This window comes from Schistocerca gregaria, chromosome 10, assembly GCF_023897955.1.
Source record: "Schistocerca gregaria isolate iqSchGreg1 chromosome 10, iqSchGreg1.2, whole genome shotgun sequence".
In the NCBI taxonomy this organism is placed as follows: domain Eukaryota; kingdom Metazoa; phylum Arthropoda; class Insecta; order Orthoptera; family Acrididae; genus Schistocerca; species Schistocerca gregaria.
Window position 1 is genome coordinate 113,556,103 of NC_064929.1, and position 20,987 is coordinate 113,577,089.

Sequence of the window (20,987 nt, forward strand, 5' to 3'; positions counted from 1 at the left end):
CAACCCCTAAGGTATCTACTTCTAAGAAACTCATGCTAGCAGATGTTCGTGTTTCAAATTCTGGAATATTCCATTCGTCTTCCCTGGTGAAGGAATTTCGGAAAACTGCGTTCAATAACTCCGCTTTAGCAGCACAGTCGTCGATAACAGTACCATCGGCACTGCGCAGCGAAGGTATTGACTGCGTCTTGCCGCTTGTCTACTTTACATACGACCAGAATTTCTTCGGATTTTCTACCAAATTTCGAGACGATGTTTCGTTGTGGAACCTATTAAAGGCATCTCGCATCGAAGTACGTGCCAAATTTCGCGCGTCTGTAAATTTTAGCCCATCTTCGGGATTTCGCGTTCTTCTGAACTTCGCATGTTTTTTCCGTTGCCTCTGCAACAGCGTTCGGACTTTTTTTGTGTACCACGGGGGATCCGTTCCATCTCTTACCAATTTATGAGGTATGAATATCTCAATTGCTGTTGCTACTATGTCTTTGAATTTGAGCCACATCTCGTCTACATTCGCATAGTCAGTTCGGAAGGAATGGAAATTGTCTTTTAGGAAGGCTTCTAGTGGCACTTTATCCGCTTTTTTAAATAAAATTATTTTGCGTTTGTTTCTGATGGATTTGGAAGAAATGGTATTGAGCCTAGCTACAATGACCTTGTGATCACTAATCCCTGTATCAGTCATGATGCTCTCTATCAGCTCTGGATTGTTTGTGGTCAAGAGGTCAAGTGTGTTTTCGCAACCATTTACAATTCGCGTGGGTTCGTGGACTAACTGCTCGAAATAATTTTCGGAGAATGCATTTAGGACAATCTCGGAAGACGTTTTCTGCCTACCACCGGTTTTGAACAAGTATTTTTGCCAACATACCGAGGGTAGGTTGAAATCCCCACCAACTATAACCGTATGAGTTGGGTATTTATTTGTTACGAGACTCAAACTTTCTCTGAACTGTTCCGCAACTGTATCATCGGAGTCTGGGGGTCGGTAGAAGGAGCTAATTATTAACTTAATTCGGCTTTTAAGTATAACCTCCACCCACACCAATTCACACGGAGTATCTACTTCGACTTCACTACAAGATAAACCACTACTGACAGACACAAACACTCCACCACCAATTCTGCCTAATCTATCTTTCCTGAACACCGTCTGAGACTTCGTAAAAATTTCTGCAGAACTTATTTCAGGCTTTAGCCAGCTTTCTGTACCTATAACGATATCAGCTTCTGTGCTTTCTATTAGCGCTTGAAGCTCAGGGACTTTTCCAGCGCAACTACAACAATTTGCAACTATAATTCCGACTGTTCCTTGATCCAAGCACGTCCTGTAATTGCCAAGCACCCTTTGACATTGCAGCCCATCCCGCACTTTCCCGAGGCCTTCTAACCTAAAAAACCGCCCAGTCCACGCCGCACAGCCTCCGCTACCCGTGTAGCCGCCAGCTGAGTGTAGTGAACTCCTGACCTATTCAGCGGAACCCGAAACCCCACCAGCCTATGGCACAAGTCAATGAATCTGCAGCCAATAAGGTTGCAAAACCGTCTGAGCCTCTGATTCAGACCCTCCATCCGGCTCTGCACCAAAGGTCCGCAGTCGGTTTTCTCAACGATGCTGGAGATGGTCAGCTCTGCCTTCATCTCGTAAGAAAGACCGGCAGCCTTCACCAAATCAGATAGCCGCTGGAATCCAGAGAGAATTTCCTCAGATCCAAAGCGACACACGTCATTAGTGCCGACATGTGCCACCACCTGCAGCTGGCTGCACCCTGTGCTCTTCATGGCATCCGGAAGGACCCTTTCCACATCAGGAATGACTCCTCCCGGAATGCACACGAAGTGCACACTGGATTTCTTCCCCTCCTTAGCCGCCGTATCCCTAAGGGGCCCCATTACGCGCCTAACATTGGAGCTCCCAACTAATCGATAACTAAAACCTGAATTGTACTGTTTCCTACGGGCTAATTACATCAACCTAGAAGCTTCCTCTATGTTCTACTGTGTTGTTTTTAGTGTCTCTGCATTCCTTAGCACGCGACATAAGTTTGCAGACGATAAATGTAACCGTTTCAGAGAGAAAAGCTGCCAATGTAACGCTCTGGCAATACGTCGATTTGATAGCAAATGACGAAAACGGGCTTATTTCTTAGGTTTTTACTACATATGAACACTTTTCACATTCTCTCGTGTAACGTGGCTTTTAGGCCTCTCTTCATGCAAAATCTTAAGGTCGTCGGTATTGTCAAGGCACCAAAGCCGGATAATAAGTCAATAATCGATTACTAAAACTTAAAGTTTACTGCTTCTTACTGGCTGATTACATCAACTTATAAGCTTCTTCTGTGTTTTACTGTGTTGCTATTAGTACCTCCACATAGCGCAGCACACAACATAAGTTTTCAGACGATGAAGGTAACCACTTCACAGAGAAATTCCAAATTCTGTGTCTGTGTCTACTGCCTGCTCATATTGTTTAAAGCAGGTTGCTCTAAATGCCCAGTGGATCTGATTCCCTTGATACCCATTCTAAACAATCTCGGATTGGGAAAGACCAAGCTCTGCTTATACTTATAGTCTGGGAAGTTGACATATCTTAGACAGTAAAATATGATGGTTAAAGATGTCCACTGAGTATTCCCATATACACTGAAGTTAGCTTTGAACAACAAATTATTAATTGGCCACCTACTCTTGACTCAATAGCTACTAAGATCTTTCACTGGTGAAGGAGGTGACAACGTTGTTACGTCCATTAGAGGCTTCTGTAGTGTGCTGAGAATGATATGATATAATTGTGCCTTGTGATTTTCTGTGGAGTTCCAGAGTAAGTTCTACACTGGTGCAGGACATCCATTATTGCTGTTCTCATTCGAGGCAATCCTGGATTCTAAATCTCAAGCACCAGAGGATTAGAAACAGCAATGCAACCTCTGTCTTCCTGGCTGTCCACTATTTCAAAGTGCTGTGGTTGACAGTCTCTTCTCATTGTGCAGTGCTTGTAGATTATTGTAAATGGATAAACTGCAATATTTAGAACATCTCATTCTCAACTTTCTAAAGAACGAGACTTTTCTGTCACGGCCACTTTTTGTGTGAGGTGATAAATACCAGGAATTTGGTTGTATTTTGAGAACCTAATGGTGACATACATTAGTGTCTGTGTAAATTAATGGAACTGGATTTTTCCTGAGGTCGGCAGTTTTCCGAAGGTCGGCGTTTTCCCACGAGGTCGGCGTTTTACCCCGAGGTCGACGTTTTTCCCTCGAGGTCTGCGTTTTTCCCCGAGGTCGGCGTTTTTTCCCTAGGTCTGCGTGTTTGCACTGAGGTCGGATCGGCGATTTTTTCCCCGAGGTCTAGAAATCTATCGGTATATTGAAAATCCAAAGTATTTTGATGTATATCGAACTATACTGATATGTCAAGTCAACTTGAAACATATATCCGACCACTAGATATCGGTATTTATCGAGATAGCGATATATTTCGATATACCTATTTATTTCGAGAATCGTTTTCTTAGGGGTACAGATTTTTTTCAAGACGTCCATTCTTTCCCATTATCGATTCATATCGATATATCGACTTCTGTCGAAGCACTCATTATATCGAGATGTCGATTTATTTCGAGATATCTATCTATATTGAGGCATCCATTTATTTCGAGGTATCAATTGATTTCGAAGTATCCGTTTATGTCGAGATATCGATTTAGTTTGATATACCGAAACAAATCGGGTTGCCTGTTTATTTCGAGCTATCGATATATTTCCATGTATCGGTGTACTTCAGATATCGATTCCTTTCGAGATATCGATATATTTCAAGAAATCTCTATATCTCAAGTAATCCATAAATTTCTAGATATTGTATTTTTAGAGATATCTTTATATTACTAGGTACCAATATATTTCAAGATATCGATATATTTCTATACCTCGATTTATCTCGAGAGGTCCGTGAGATTCGAGATATCGATCTATATGGTAAGCTGAAATGCGTCTAGATGTCGATATATTTCGGGATATCGAATCATTTCGATGTAGCTGTCTTTTGGAGGTGTCGATTTATTTCGAAGTTTCGATTTTTTTCATGGTGTCGATTTATTTCGAGGTTGCGATTTATTTCGGGTTGGCTATTTATTTCTGGGTGTGGATTTATTTCGAGGTGTCGATATATTTCGAGGTGACGATATATTTCGACGTTACTTGTCGACTGCATCAGCTTAGAACCTATTTCGTACAGAGTGGTGCGACTGCATACCTCAGAAGGCGACATTGATATCCAGACGATGAATGTAAACGTTTCCGAGAGAAAAGCGTCCAATGTGACGAATTGGCACTACGTCATTATGAAAACAAATGACGGAAACGTGAGGTTTCTGCCACTCAAAGTGCTGCCAACTTTCACCCCACCCCCTCCTCACTCTCCCCAGTCGTGGCGATCAGCTGGTGTGATAGAAATGGACACAGGAAAGTAATAACGTTCCATGAAATCCCATTCTAGGGAGGTTCAAGGGTAAATGTTCCAGACGGTTTATTTGCATTAAGACACGCATACTGGACATCTACAATGTCACATCTGCCAGATCGTTTCTATTGTCAGCAGTGGAAAACAAAACAGCGTACTGAAAAAGCCATAGTGAGACGCGGTTTTTGGTAGACGAAATAATAGGAATACTCTAGGCACTGATAATGATGATCTAATGAGAATTCTGGTATTGTTTTGAAAGATGCATTTAAATATGCATTGAATGTAGCTCCAAATTATTTTGAGAATTATAATTGCGGTATGATGGATCTACATTGGAGATTTGGTAATGCAAAACATTTCGATCTGAGAATACTTTACGTGATAGAACGGCATTGACCTTGTGTGTCATTAGGGTAAAGTTAATTTGCCGCCATTAACATAAAATTTATCCGCCATTAACATAAAATCTATTTTTCAGCTTACTTCAATAAGGACTCACTTCAGATGATTGGACAACTAAAGAGAACTCAAACCGTTATTTTAATAGTATTCGTAGGTCCAATGCAGCATTTACCGTGGACAGTCCCTGAGTCAAGACTGTCAGTTTTATGTAGGGAGCACTCCTTTAAGAAAGCACTCCGTGTTCAGGCCACAAGTGGCCAATCAGGACCATCCGACCGCCACGTCATTCTCACTGAGGGTGGAGGAGGAGCTGGCTCTCCCACTCGTTGTGGTAGTTTCCTTTGACTGGAGCCGCTACTATTCGGTCGAGTAGTTCCTCAATTGGCATCGCAAGGCTGAGTGCAACCCGAAAAATGGAAACAGCGCATAGCGGCCCGGATGGTCACCCATCCAAGTGCCGACCACGCACGAAAGTGCTAAACTTCAGTGATCTGACGGGAACCGGTGTATCCACTGCGGCAAGGCCGTTGCCCCTACCACTTTTACATGATATTTTTGATCGTAGATCAGGTCTGGTGGCTAGAAAGAATGGACGTTTACCATGTTATGCACATTTATATTTTCACTACGTCGACACAGCTGGTCCAATTTCGACCAGCGGTGATGGTAGCCATAATGATCGAGCCAAGCATCCTGTGTACATTGGTTGCACCCAAGTGTGTGGGGATCACAGCATTCGTGACATTTAAATTTGTTACTTCTTTGCTACTATATTCGCAATAAATTTTGCAGACAGTATCCGCATATGACGCTGAATGCACCTACAAAATTATATCATTGTACGACACATGTTTCAGGAGATACGTCATAAAAACTCAGGACAAGGCCAGACGCTGCATAGTACGGACGTGGACGCACAGCTGTAAATAAATGCCTGGTCAACACCAAGCTTTTCCGCTAGTCATCTATAAAGATAAAAAATCCCCAATATTGTCCACCAGCATATTTTTGAAAAACCTTTATTTTGTCATCCATTTTTTTTTCCTGTAAAAATCGTAAAAGCCGCATCATTGTGTTTTTAAAAATCGTTTCCTATTGTCATCTCTTTTTATGTATTTTAAACCATTTATCGCTTGTGTAACCTGTGGCTACAAGTCCATTCCCTTTATGGGGTAATCGAAATAATGAACAACGGAAAAAAGTGTGGGTCAATTTCTTCCTCATTTTTCGGAACTTTTGATAATAGTAAATCGTTGGCTCTTTGAGGGCGTGGTAGGTACATACAAGAGATTATTGTAAGATTAGAATTTGGGTTAGATACAGTGCCAGGAGGTTCTGTTTCTATCTGGCTAGCTTCAAAGTACTTCACCATCTACTAAGTGATGCGTTTCATTGTGAATGGTGTGGTCTGTGCTAGGTCTACCCTTTACTCCACAATGCTGTTCCTTCGATGCTATTAAAACCAGGATGTTATCAAAATATATGCACAGTGGCATACTGGAGTCTGCAGAAATATTTCCAGTGGTGGGGAGGGGGGAAGGCGCGTCGGGGCTGGAGTGCATGATTCTGAGACTGGCACTCTGTGTACAAATCAGCTGGTCAGTTACGAGGTGCATCAAGCTACAAGACCCTAACTCTATAAGCGCTACAACTGGTCAAAGCTAAGGTTTAGCAGTATTGTGGAGAATTCTTATCTGGAAGAGTATGAGTATACTGTAACGAATAAAAACTCTTTACTCCAGGTTCCAAGGATGGTTAGGGGCGACGGGTGAAAGTGCCCTTTTGCCTATCCTCCCCTCCCCACCTCCTCCCCTCCCCCTCCCCTTCCCCCTCGCGGACGCCAATGGCTGGCCCGTTTATTTTGAGAACATCAGAGTTGCAGTAACCTTTCTGAGAAACTGTTCTAGATGTCCTTGCGCGTCAATCTTACCACTCACAACAGCAGTGGGAATGTCGGTTATCGCTCAAACAACTGGTTTTCGGCTCTTATCAGTTTCCCAGCCTCATTTTAACCTAATTGTTAAAGCCCGTCACAATACCAGTTCTTGTAATAACCGATTTTCAGTATTTTATTTACATTATTTCCTCTTGTAAACGTAGAAATCAAACAAAGATAGAAATTTTTACTTTCTCAGTTTCTTGATAAATGGAATCAAAACGTCAAATACATTTACGATGACCTGCAGCCGTCCAGAACGAAATTAGAATTATATTAATACCGTCTGCTGCTCACGGGTGTCGATATATATCAACGGGGACAGGTGACAATGTGTGCCTGTCTGGGACTCGAACCCGGGATCTCCTGCTTACATGGCAGGCTCTCTGCCCATCTGAGCCACCGAGGGCACAGACGATAGTGTGACTGCAGGTACTATCTCGCGCACGCTTCCCGCGAGACTCACATTCTCACCTTCCATGTCCACGCACTACATTCGTAGTGTCCCACACCAACACATTCATTACTCGTGGAACACATTCTTACCAAGTCCCGTAACAGTTCGGGGAATACTTGTGCATCTTCACAGAAGAAGGTCATGGCTGGTATTGCCAGAACCATATACTTATATGGATATGGACATGTCTTCCACGAGGAATGAGTGTGTTGGAGTGGGACTCTACGACTGTAGTGTATGGACATTCAAGGTAAGAATGTGAGTCTCGCAGGAGGCGTGCGCGAGATAGTCCCTGCAGTCGAACCATACACTGTGCCCTCGGTGGCCTAGATGCATAGAGCGTCTCTCATTTTAGCAAGAGATCCCGGGTTCGAGTCCCGGTCGTGGCACACATTTTCACTTGTCCACGTTGATATTTATCAACGCCCGTGAGCAACTGACGGTATTAATATAATTCTAATTTCTTTAAATTAAATAGTCCAATAAAACTTTGTCCGCTGTTCGCTGTTTCTCTCAAAATATAGCGAGTACTTCTATACCACAGAAAACTGCCAGTATTATCCTACTGATTTTAGTTTTTAGAACTCTGCTCAAAAATTATATTTAAATCGGTTATCACAGCACTATGCGGGCATTACGTATAATCCAGCGATAAAGAGTGAAAACTGCGGCAGGAGAACTCTCTTTTTCGTTTTAATTTCTCTGTTAACGGCTAAAAGCAGATAACGTAGACACAGGCAGCAGATCAGGCACTTTCTATTTTTATCCCGAACTATGAATGATTTGTAAAATTTTAACTTTTTTCCTTGTATGATGTCGCAAGTCGACCAAATCGACCATTGTGCTTCACTTGTACTGCATATCGTAAAATACTTCCAGGCTTCCAGATGGTGCCATTCTGTGTTACAACTGACGTTCGACAACAGCGAGAAACTGCGTCCATTCTCGCGCACTGCTTGTATAACAGGCACAGTATTGTCTCGGCAATGTTGGACCAATTCACTTGTTGCTCGTTTCTATCAGCAGTGTTATTAAAGTGGCATACATCACTTTTCCCATTTATTCTGTAATAACGCAGTATCTCAGAGCTATGGAAATCTTACGAATAAAAATTACTCGTCTTTTTTAAAAAAGGTTTATTTGAAAACTAAAAATTTTACTACGACAACTGTGGCTAATTGGGATATCTGTTTTTACGTGGTTATCAGGAAAATATAAAAAGATACTTGTTATAACCGAGAGCAAACAAATACCGAAAGACATCGGTTATTCAGAACTAAAATACCCATGTCGTTTTAACTGATCGGTTTTTCTATCTCTAAACTGCAGTGTCGCCAGAGAAAAGTGTGTCGTTCCATCAATGTACATAGCAACGTTGAGATATGTATGTGTTTATGCGCAATATCGGCAAATGGAAACACGAAGAGGTAATAAGCACATGAGCGATATAATTTATTTCACAGTCAGAAAAGTCGACTGACAGACAAGACTGAATCACTGTAATAGAAATTATATGGAAAGCTGTGTAAAGGAAAATTTCCAGTTCTTTCGTGGATTCCAAAATTGAAGCAAATTCCGGGACATCAAGGTGACATAGTCTTATACGGATAGTATTCCATGACTAACGTAATTGGCCTACATACTGTACTGGTATACTGATAATATTACACTACTAAGGTAATTTACCTGAAATAATTTACAAACATGTTACTATAACATTCGCTACTACTCATTACGCTAATTGACCTTCAGCCATTAAGCGCAAGCGCAGATCTCAGTTATGATACGTGCGCCATCCAAAAATTTATCAAGGTGGTAACTCAACACAACTACAAACGATCATTGTGTGCAAAATAAATAGAACACCTCATAAGAAGAACATGACGGGTTTGAATCATTCCCACCGCAAAGGATGAAAAAATCAGGCTTGCACATAAGACCACTTGATAACTAACCAGAAATTCAGATTAGTTGTAGCTTCGGTGACAATCGCCTTTTTTACATTTTCCCCGTAAACTAGATAATTATGAAACGTAACAACTACTCTAAAATATCTGCAGCAACGGACTTGCCGCGGAGGTTGCATCGGTTCACGTGAGATCACCGAAGTTAAGTGCGTTGTCGGGCGTTGAAGGCACTTGGATGGGTGATCATCCAGGCCGCCTCATGATGCCAATCGAGGAGCTACTCGACCCAATAGTAGCGGCTCCGGTCAAAGAAAACCATCATAACGACCGGGAGAACAGTGTGCTGATCCCCGCCCCTCCTGTTCACATCCTCCACGGATGATGACACGGCGGTCGGATGGTGCTGTCCCAGTAGGTCACTCGTGGCCTGAAGACGGAGTACTTATAAAGCAACTACTCTCCAGTGGATGGTCGTACTACTGAGACCTTGATGCCTGGCATCAATAACAGATGGCAGCACAAGAGGTTGGCTTACGCCTACTGAAGAATTTTGCGATCTGTCGTAAGCCTGCGTAAGCACGTGGGGCCTTCCGTCTTAAGTGCAAGCATATCCATTGCGTTTTCTGCCGCGCGACTTGAGTGGAATGTTTCATTATTTCTGAAATATTATAGAAATGTTTTTCGTTGTATATCCTCACCATCGGTACTGAATTTACTGTAAAATTACTTGCTCACTTTTCGGAACTTCCGTTCATAGTAAATCGATACTATTTGAAGCCGTGGTAGACACGAGTCTAGTGTGCTTCACCTTCAGCACCTTCTGTGTCAGTCTCGGTTCCTATGTCCCTGATTTCACAACGAACAGTTCGTTGTCTACTGAGTATACTGTCTGTTGCACGACACTATCCCTCCCACGCTGCTAAATGTAGGTCGTCGGCAAAATATGACTGCAGTGGAACAAGGGCGTCTGCAGAAATTTCCCCAGGAGGTGGTGGTGGCATTGTTAGTGGTGTGTGTGTGTGTGTGTGTGTGTGTGTGTGTGTGTGTGTGTGTGCGTGTGTGTGTGTGTGTGTGTGTGGAGGCCATTACTATGAAATTCACACAGTCCAGACCGCCAAGGAAAATAAACCTTGAGATTTGGAAAGGTTGTTGATCTTATACCGCTTATACTGCATATTTCGAAATTCCACCTCTAAGGGGGATACACAGGAAATGAAAGGATTTCTGAAACATGTAGCTATTAAGGTAATTTTGAAGCTAGGCAGACGAAAATTTGTATCTGGTTTCTAGGTCAGAAATAAAGAAATATGTGTTCCAGTATTATTGGGAATTTAACCTCTATGAGGTGAAATAGTAGGTGAACATTTTATCTTGAGATAAAAAATTATGGAAGGACTATGGAAGTATTTTTAAGGCTATATCTACGAAAATTGGTATTTGACTTCAAGGTTACAAATAAGAAAATACGTATTTTCGTGTTTTTGGAAGTTCAACCCCTAAGGGGATGAAATAGAGTGAGGTGGTACGTTTCTGGCGCCAGTTTCCGTCGATCGATGTTTCGATCTTTGAGTCGCGGTCCAGAGGACACTGCTCGCTAACCGACTGTAGTAGTTCTCTGTGCGGCCCAACATCGGGCTTACCGCGCTTACACTGGACACAATTGCCAACAAATCGCATGCCATCGCCATATAGGTTGGGCCAAAACATGTGTTCCCGAACTCTGTTCAAGGTCTTGTAGAACCCCAAATGATCCCCTACCGCCGAATCGTGGAAATATCTGAGTGCCATGCTAACTCGTTCCTGTGGAATACAGACCTTCCCTTCACCACGGTTGTCTTCCCCTTTACACAAGACACCCCACCCCCCCACCCCACCCCCCGAAGACCACGCCATCCGCCAACTGCTGCCGAATCGGTCCCCACCCGGGGTCCTCGGCCTGTTTGCCGGCTAAGTCGCAGAAGAAGCCGGGTGTCTCGGAGAGAAGGAAATTGACCCCCAGATCCGGCTCCACGTGGCCCTTGCCTTCCCCAGACTCTGCCGCGAACATACGGATAAGAGCGTCGCCAATTCATTGTCTCTGCCACTAATATGGCGAACCTGGAGATAAGTCTCGTCATCTTAACTTCGGTATGATTTTTAGCGATCTTATTAATCAAAGTTTAAGGGCTGGCACTGGCCAAGTAACTCACGGAGGCTCATTGGTTTCAGTCCAGTTGTATTGCTCACCTGTTCTCCAGATAGGGTTGTGTAGTTTATGTCTCAGAAAATTGTCTACTCTTGATGTGTGTTGTGTTAGAGATAACTGGCAGCGGTCGACGCTAGCATACTGGGAGCAGAGCACCACGGCGGCAGAGAGATATTTGAGGCCATGTCCTCTCCTTTACATCTTGGGTTATGTTGTCACTTTTGCGTGATTCCATCTTTCCGGTGCTGAACTATAGCATCCAAAGTTCAATTGCATTGCCATGTTGAGTATATTTCTATGTCATTCTCTGCCTCGTGGATCTCTTGTATTGATTTGAATCCTTGGTCTGCTCGCGTCTATCGCCAATTCACACGAAATATTGAAGCAACCTTATTTTAAGGGTATTATCATATAGTCATGTTCTAGTTGTAATCATTCTAAGAATATTGTTGATTAATCAACTGAGTAAGTAAATTTGAAGGTCCGTTTAGTCAAAATTAAAGGACCCCCTTAATTGTTTTAGTCATTTTTATACAGTTTTGTTTAGGAAAGTTGGCAAGCCGAACGTTAAATATCTGTATTCTTACGCTTAATCTGTTTCTCCCCTGATTGCAAGTAGTGAGAGTTCTGCTATGAATTTTATGGACATTTGTGCTATTTAAGTAAAGCTTTACCTAAGTATATATACCTAGTCATATTCAAATTTCAAGTTTTACGGGTCTCGTTCCACTTAACGAAATTTATTTATTATTTGTCCAACTGATCTGGCCTTGTGATTTTATAATGCTTTTGATTGTAATAAAATATGTAGCAACTACAACGGATTACTATTGTGATTTTGGTGTGTCACTACCATACCCCATATCACAGAGGATGAAATGTTTCATGAAATATATGAAAACCTGTTTTTGATACATTGAACGATTAAGAGGGTGGAATATAGGATGTAATGTTTTATGAAAGTATTTCAGTGCGAAAGAGTTTTTAAAGCGAAATCTATGAATATTGTGTTATTGAAAACTACGTGTTTCACTGTTTTTGGAACTACAACCTCCAAGAAGGTGCAATAGGGGCACAGGTTTCACTGACCCATAGCCTTCCAGCCCAACCTGCAAAGTATACGGACTTGAAATTTGATGAAGGTGTAAATCTTACGCTGAAAGCATCATTTAAGAAGAGATTGTTCGAAATTTCACTCCTATGGGGGTGAAACATGGGTTGAAAGTCTTTTTTTTTTAATATGTCCCTATGTCCCTATTGAAGCTATAACTACAAAACTACGAAAATTGACATTTGGTGTCTCAGTCAGATACAAAAAAGAAACAGGTTTTTAGCATTTTCCGAAATTCTTCCATTGGGGGATAAAATAATTAGTGAAGGTTTTTTGAAAATAAATCATTATTAAAGAACTACTGAAGCATTTTTATAGCTACATCTATGAAAATAGGTATTTGACATCTCGGTTGGATGTAAAAAAAAATGTGTTTCGTTGCTTTTGGAAATTTAACTCACTAATAGAGTGAAATAGGGGATGTAATGTTTTATGAAATATTTCACTATGAAAGCATTTTTAGAATTAAATGGATGAAGATTTGAATTTGGCTCCTAGGCTCTAAATAGAAGAATACGTGTTTAATTGTTTTTGAAAACCCAACCCCTAAAGGGTGTGAGATGTTTCAGAAAATGGTTCATTATGAAAGGATTGCTAAATATATCTGACAATTCGTATTCGGCTAATATGTTACAATTTTTAAAAACTACGTGTTTTTCTGGTTTTGGAACTTCGAGCATAAGGGGATGAAAATTTTAATGAAATATTTATTGCGTTATATTAAAATATTTTAAATCTGCATCTATGAAAACCGGTATTTCACTTCTCAATTAGATATAAAGAAATATGCGTTAGGGAATGAAAGACTGTACGGAGATATCACCACAAGAATACAAACGGCTTGATTAACAAAAACCTTGGACTCCAGCTGTCAGCATTGCTTTTTGATCATTCAGTAAAAGACCATGCTTCAACGGCGCTAAGTTTAGAAAGTTTAGAAAGTGTTGCAGTTTATAAAAGACATAAAAAACGATTAAAGAAAAAAATTCTTTGCAGACCATGAACGGTCTACGGAAGTAAAGAAGCGGATGATAAGCTAGCTCTTTATGCAAATGAGTTGGTCAGTTTAAGTTCCGAGACATGTCATGCAGCAGGAACGGAATCCTATAGTTGCTACGATTGGCTAAAGGAAAAGTTTTGCAGAATCACTCGAAATCACTTCTGCAAGTGGCTAAGAATCTCGTAATGAATAAAAATTCTGTACTGAGAATTCCAAGGTGGGAGATGCAAGATTCCTCCCCCCCCCCTTCCCCCTCCTCACAATGCTATCCTTCTTTACCTACAGCAAAAAATAAATTAATTAATTAATAAATAAAACTAGAGAAATTTCTACTGTGAAACTATTTGCATACAAGAGAACGGCCCTTGAAATTTAACTCTTCAAAGTTTTAAGCCCTGCTCATTCCGGATATTGATTAGAAAGTGTTAATCCACATGTGAAACCTGAGTATATAATCCCTGTGACATTTGATCAACGGTGTTCCATAAGGACAGGTTCTCATTCAAAACGTTCGAAAATTCAATTTCTTTGTAGTTGCATTTTTTAAAGGTGTACTTGTCTAGACTCTTGGAACAGAAAGTTTTTTTTTTTTAATCCGTGCTTTACAAAAGTTTCTACAGTCCATTGTTTGAAGCAGTGTCACGGCTGCCATGAGCCGCGCGGGGTACCCGCCATGTGTCCAACGCCTTGTCACGGTTCGCGCGGCTCCCCCTGTTGGAGGTTCGAGTCCTCCCTCGGGCATGGTTGTGTGTGTGTTGTCCTTAGCATAAGTTACTGTAAGTAGTGTGTAAACATAGGGACTGATGGTTCAAATGGCTCTGAGCACTTTGGGACTTAACATCTGAGGTCATCAGTTTCCTAGAACTTAGAACGACTTAAACCTAACTAAATTAAGGACATCACACACACCCATGCTCGAGGCAGGATTTGAACCTGCGACCGTAGCGGTCGCGTGGCTCCCGACTGAAGCGCCTACAACCGCTCGGCCACATCGGCCGGTCTATCATGTATTCTAGAAGAGTTGCAAGGTCGTCAGTGGCGCCTGTTCTTTCGAGAGCAGTTACTATCTTCATATCTATGGTTAAACGTTACCCAGCCATTGACCTTCGTCTGTGCGAATGCGCACAGGTTGCCGGAACTCTTACGAGAATCGTCACCTTAGTGTGAGCCAGTAATGAGTGGATGGACAAATACCTATTAAGTACATTACGTATGCGGATTGTGGACGGTTGGGGATGTGAGTCTCACGGGAAGCGTGCGAGGGATAAATTCCTGCAGTCGTGCTGTTCATGTGTGCCCTCGATGGCTCAGATGGATTGAGCGTCTGCCTTGTAAGCAGGAGATTCTGGGTTCGAGTCCCAGTAGGGGCACACTTTTCAGCTGTCCCCATCGAAGTATATCAACAACACCTGTCGGCAGCTGAGGGTTTCAATTAATTATCAGTTGTGAAGGTGATTCGATGAACCCTTTGCCAGGCACTTAAATGTGTTTTGCAGGGTATCCATATAGATGTAGATGATAACTCGTCCCGTGTCGCACGTGCTCAAAATGATTCATACTGCAGAATGCATGCAAACATACTCACCGAAAATACGGACGAATATCAAGTGCAGGCTGCCGAGTGCTGCATATCCAGCTTTGACAGATCGGCTTTTCCTGCCAAGAAGAACAGGAAGTTGCTGTCTAGGAACAATCAGAGGTAGAGGAAGGGTTGATAAATACTCCTTGACTTGCAGACTAAACGTAAATAACGAAAATACATTTTTGGTAAAAATTGGTCAAAACATAATCGGTTGCCCTCCGTATTGGATTAGCTGTTTTGAATATTGAAAATCTGACTTCAGATTCGTTTTCAGCGACATTAAAAATATATATGTAACACTCAGTTCATGCAAATCGAAGTAATAATATAACTAAATGTTTTCCCTAAACTTTGAACAAACACATTTTTTTCGGGTAACTATTTTCTCAGAACGGCATGCAGCATAAATTAAAAGTGGTTCGTTCTCTTAACATCTACCTCTGACCCCTAAAAGTAAACACTTTTCTTAGGAACTTATAGCTATAATATGACATTTGTTAATATTAACTAATTTTTGTGTAGGCATAAGGAGTGAAACAAACCCTCAAAAATCGAACTCAAAGTTCGAATTAGCTCTGTATCGTTAAATTTAAGGTTGTTTCATTGCGGTTAGGTATACGCTCCCATAAATTTTATGTTTTATCGACTGATGTTATCCATTTTCAATTTCAGAGGAATAATGTAGTATCAACTGATGTTACCCATTTTTGAATTCAGGTAACATATGAGGTGCCACACTGCACGCGCTCTGCGTACTCCAGTCTCGCAGGCCCTTGATCAAATCATAATTACGGGCGCCATTTTTTATTGAAAATCTAAAATTAAGCTCATAGTATTATCACTCGTAATTCCCAAACAGATCTTTCGAATGTATTTTCATTGTCTCAAAAAGAATTTCAAATGTACCCTTTTTTGCTCATTTGTATGAGAACCTGGCCGTAACGCCGGAATATAGTCACGAGATTTTTTTTCAGAGACGCTGTACGTTTGCGAGAAGACTTTCGTTCTGCGCGTGTCGAAGGACATTCCTCAGATATTACTGTGTGTGAGCTACTCAGTCGTGCCATTTAAGTGTACATCTTTGCATAGTTTTCCTTTCACGATGTAAACAGTGTTCCGCTCAGTTGCTAACTGGCCAGTGAGAGGTTCTGAAGATATCGGATGTGCGGTGCGTTCGGTCTGCTAGGACAACAGCAGACTAGCGTGGTGCGATGGCAGAAGCAGACACTGAGGGAGCTAGCTGCTGGGACGCCAGCGAACAATTTATGCCAAGTAAGACGAAGAGGACTATTCTAAAATTACGAGCCGTCTCAAAAGTGTTTACCATTGGTAAATCTTGCTGTTGAGTCTGACAAAACTGGCAGTTTTGCCTAGAGATACATTAGATAGAGCTACAGGAAATCCCCCCACCCCCCTCAATGAATTTTTGGTTGTGATGACAGGCCGATTGGTAGTGTAGCCCGAGATCTAAGTTAGGTTGGAAGGTGGTAATTTGATTGAGAGTTGTTTACGCCAATGATTATGAATGCCGACTAAACGTTGTGCGAGCAGATTGCCCTGTAGCGTAGCCTAGCGTTTCCGTCCGCGCCACATTTAACACACTTTCTCTAACTGTGTACAAAAGTCTCACAACAGCCACGATAACTACGTTTCTGGTGGGGGGAGGGTAGAGTCCACTATGTAACTTTCACTGCAAATTTTAGTAACCGCATAAACTAACCGAAATAGAAGCGTAATTTTAACTATATTTCCTTTTGTGGGAAAATAATGGTTCTCCTCTTTCGGCAGCAACTGTAATATGTAGGCGACTTATTAGTTTTTTTTAACTCTGAATCATGATCTCAATAGACGCAGTGCTTTTTTTACGTTACTTGATTTGTGGTCTATAGTAAACAATGCAACGAATTGGTAAATTCTTTGAAGTTTGACGTGTGTTACATAGACGACGTCTGCAATGTTCGTAAGGCCAAGTTTGCATATATTCGGTGTCTGTTTTTTTGGCCATGTACTGTATAATTAAAGGGAGGAGGATTATGTTCAAGGAGCAGTGCATTAGCAGTCTATGGAGAAATTGAGAATTTGGATCTAACGAACGGCATGCTCGGGCAGTTCGTGATATTCTGTTGACCACTGTGTAATTCGGACACAGTGATCATTGCCTCTCCCTAGTAACCAGGGGACTCGGGTGCTAATCCTGGTCTGGCACAAATTTTCAACAGTGCCCATTGACTAAAGTCTGTGCCCATTGTCAGCTAATATCATTGTTTCGGTGTTAAATAGTATTTTGTTCGCGATACGTGGTTTAGCTTTTTCATGGATAACAGCTTTGAAAAGCGTACAGGTTATATTGATATTCGCTCGTCGTTAGTCCAAGGCAACTATAGCGATTTATAAACACAGTTGTAGTTCGTATTAAGCCCACATACGTAATTGTGTCCTGTGTTTCTTTACCAAGAACTACTCCGTAAGTAATTCCCCTGTAGTGGTATTTTGTTATAGTATTTTGTTTAAATATTTATAGACTGCAGGCTTGGATGAAATATGAAACACATATCCGAAGTTCCTGTTGATATTGCAGATACTGTTTCATCCGTACTAGGGGCCAAAACATTTCATCAAATACAGAAGGACACAATTTGTCTCGAGATTTAGCAATTTTTCGTAATAGAGGCCTTGCGTCGATATGTTTTTCTCTAATTCTTGTTTGGATTTAATCTTTAAACACACTAACTCTTCCACCACTTATTCGATATGTGTTTTCATCCCTTTCGTAGCCTAGAGTTCCTAAACGGTCGATAATATTAATAATTTCCATTCTCAATTTTATTTTCTGTAAAATCTCCTGTTTATGGTTATTGCTAACATGTTTCACGTTCTCACTTTTATTATTTTTATTTTTCTAGTTTTGTGCCTTGTAGCCAAATTTTCTTTGAATCTGGTTTCTAATTCTGAAATAGTAACAGTTGAAGGTCAAGAGAAGATTGCGGTCTATTTGAGGAGAGTGGCTTGGAGATTTTTTATAACAGACGTATACAGGTCATGGGGATCCTTACCTATATACATTTACTTCGAGTGTGATGTAGCCCATTCTCTTGTCATGATCTCGGCTGTATCGTAGCACATTGTCTCGGTTAGGTTGGAGATTTCTGTTGAGAGTTGCCGCAGTCAACGAAAGTGATTACAAAGTAAAGACTGTGCTAACAGAACGATCTGTAGCGTAGTCCAACACGTTCTTTCTGTCCTTTTAAAGCCTCTTTTAATTAAAAATAACTAAAGCTGCAAGATACAATCACAAAAACTGTATTACGTAATAGAGTAATCCCAGACTGTTGTTGAGTAAGTTGTGTGCGTACACTATTTTTTTTGTCAGTGAATATACATTTTTTTACTCATTTGCTGGGTTTCAATTTTCCCCGTTTTCTGGCAAAAAACCTTTTCCTGTGAAGGGCCCATTAGCTTGTCGGTTATATTTGTGACTTTCTCGACGGTCAGTAATTTCCTGATAGTCCATCCACCGGCGTCATTGTTAACATCGGATATAGATTTTAGTATTAGGAAGGCTAATATGAAGCTAATGCATAAGTAGGTCTAATAATTAATAAAAATAGGAATGCGGGTAAGCTACTACAAACAGCATAGTGAACGCATTGTTGTGGCCAAGATAGCCACGAATCCCACGCCTACCAAAGTCGTAAAAGTAGTCCGCAGATGATGAAGAAATTGATGAAATGTGTGATGAGATAAAAGAAATCATTCGGATAGTGATGGGAGATGAAAATTTAATATTAATGGGTGACTGGAATTCGACAGTAGGAAATGGAAGAAAAGGAAACGTAGTAGGTGAATATGGAATGGGGGTAAAAAATGAAAGAGGAAGCCGCCTGGTAGGTTTTTGCCCAGAGCATAACTTAATCATAGCTAACACTTGGTTCAAAAATCATGAAAGAAGATTGTATACGTGGAAGAGACCTGGAGATACTGCAATATTTCATATATATTATATAATGGTAAGACAGAGATTTAGGAACCAGATTTTAAATTGTAAGACATTTCCAGGGGCAAATGTGGACTCTGATCACAATATATTGATTATGAACTGTAGATTAAACTGAAGAAACTGGAAAAAGGTGGGAATTTAAGGAGATGGGACCTGAAAGAACTGACAGAATCAGAAGTTGTAGAGTGTTTCAGGAAGATCATTAGGGAACGATCTACGGGAATGGGGGAAAGTAATACAGTGTGATGAGGGATCTGAGTGGTGTACTGTCAAGGGGGAGGGGGTTCCTCAGGGATCAGTGTTGGGGCCGCTCCAGTTCCTTATTTATATAAATGATATGCCCTCAAGTATTATGGGTAACTCTAAAATATTTCTGTTTGCTGATGACACTAGCTTGGTAGTAAAGGATGTTGGGTGCAACATTGACTCCGTTTCAAGTAGTGCAGTACATGACCTCAGTCCATGGCTTGTAGAAAATAAACTAACGTTAAATCACAGTAAGCTTCAGTTTTTACATTTTCTAACACACAATTCAACAAAACCTGACGTTTTAATTTCACAGCATGGGCATATGATTGGTGAAACTGAACGGTTCACATTCCTAGGTGTTCAAATAAATAGTAAGATGTCGTGGAAAGCCCACGTTCAGGATCTTGTTCAAAGACTTAATACTGCCATTTTCACTATTGGAACGGTGCCGAAAGTGAGTGATACTTCGACAAGTAAATTAGTCTACTTTGCTTATTTCCATTCACTTATATCGTATGGTATTATGTTTTTGGGTAACTCTTACCATTCTAGAAGGATATTTTTGGCTCAGAAACTGGAGGTTTGGGCAAAAAGTGGTGTGAGTTCACGAACCTCTTGTCGACTTCTGTTCAGGGTGTCTGGGTATTTTGACATTGGCCTCTCAATATGTATATTCCTTATTGTCGTTTCTTGTTACCAATATTAGTTTATTTCCAACAATAAGCAGCTTTCACTCGGTTAATACTCGGCAGAAATCAAACCTCCATTTGGATCGGACTTCCTTAACTCATGTGCAAAAATGTGTGCAGTATACTGCTGCATCAATTTTCAATAAGCTGCCACTCGAATTCAAAACTCTTAGCAGTAATCCACGCGCTTTCAAATCGAAACTGGAGTGTTTCCTCATGGGTCACTCCTTTTATTCTGTCGAGGAGTTAATTGAAAAATTAAGCTGATTCTCATTGTACTGCTGATAGCGTTTGCTTAAACTTATGGACTGATTTTCTCTCAGGTTCATGAACATGTATTTTTATCTGTTATTACTTTTATGTTGTAAGTTCATGTGTCGCCCTAACCGCCGTCTGCTTCACGTCTGCTGTGCAGCGAGCTACCTTAATTTAAGTATTAACTCTATTTTTCTTACTTGTCACTTCTTCTTCCGTGTGTTTTTGCTTTTAGGAAGCTTTAATTGTCGAGTGCTAGTAATAGTGTTACATAGATTTCGTGTTTGTTTTGAATACAGTCAGAGAGAGTCCTTGTAGTCAGCCATAGTGCCAGTAGTGCTAGTGTTTGTTTTGAATACAGTCCAGAGACAGGTAGTGCTATTTTCATTGTTTTCCACAAGAAGTGGTTAGCAATCACAGTTTAGTCAGTAATCAATCGCCTTTAGTGAATTAGCAGTCTACTTAAAAGTTGATTAAGTCTCTTCGGTAAATTGATTCCTTAGGATGGATAGGATGTGTGACTGCTGTGTACGGACGCTGGCCACTCTTCGCGAACAGCTGAGCGTGTTGATGGCCGCGGTCAGCCGTCTTCAGGCTGCTGCCTCGGAGTGTAGCGGCAGTGGGGAGTCTGGTGCGTCGCATGGTGCACCCCAGGTATTAGATGCTTCACCCACTGTCCCTGCTGTCGAGAGATCTTCGCGGGTACCGGGCGCGGTTGGGCCACCCTCTCCCCAAGGGGAGTGGCGG

At 41.2% G+C, this 20,987-nt stretch overlaps 1 non-coding gene across 1 annotated transcript; it reads left to right on the forward strand.

Annotated features, from left to right (window-relative positions):
* The first annotated feature begins 14,763 nt into the window (after positions 1-14,763).
* Positions 14,764-14,838, forward strand: Trnat-ugu (transfer RNA threonine (anticodon UGU)). Its single transcript has one exon. It is a non-coding gene; the product is annotated as a tRNA-Thr (tRNA).
* The last annotated feature ends 6,149 nt before the right edge of the window (positions 14,839-20,987 follow it).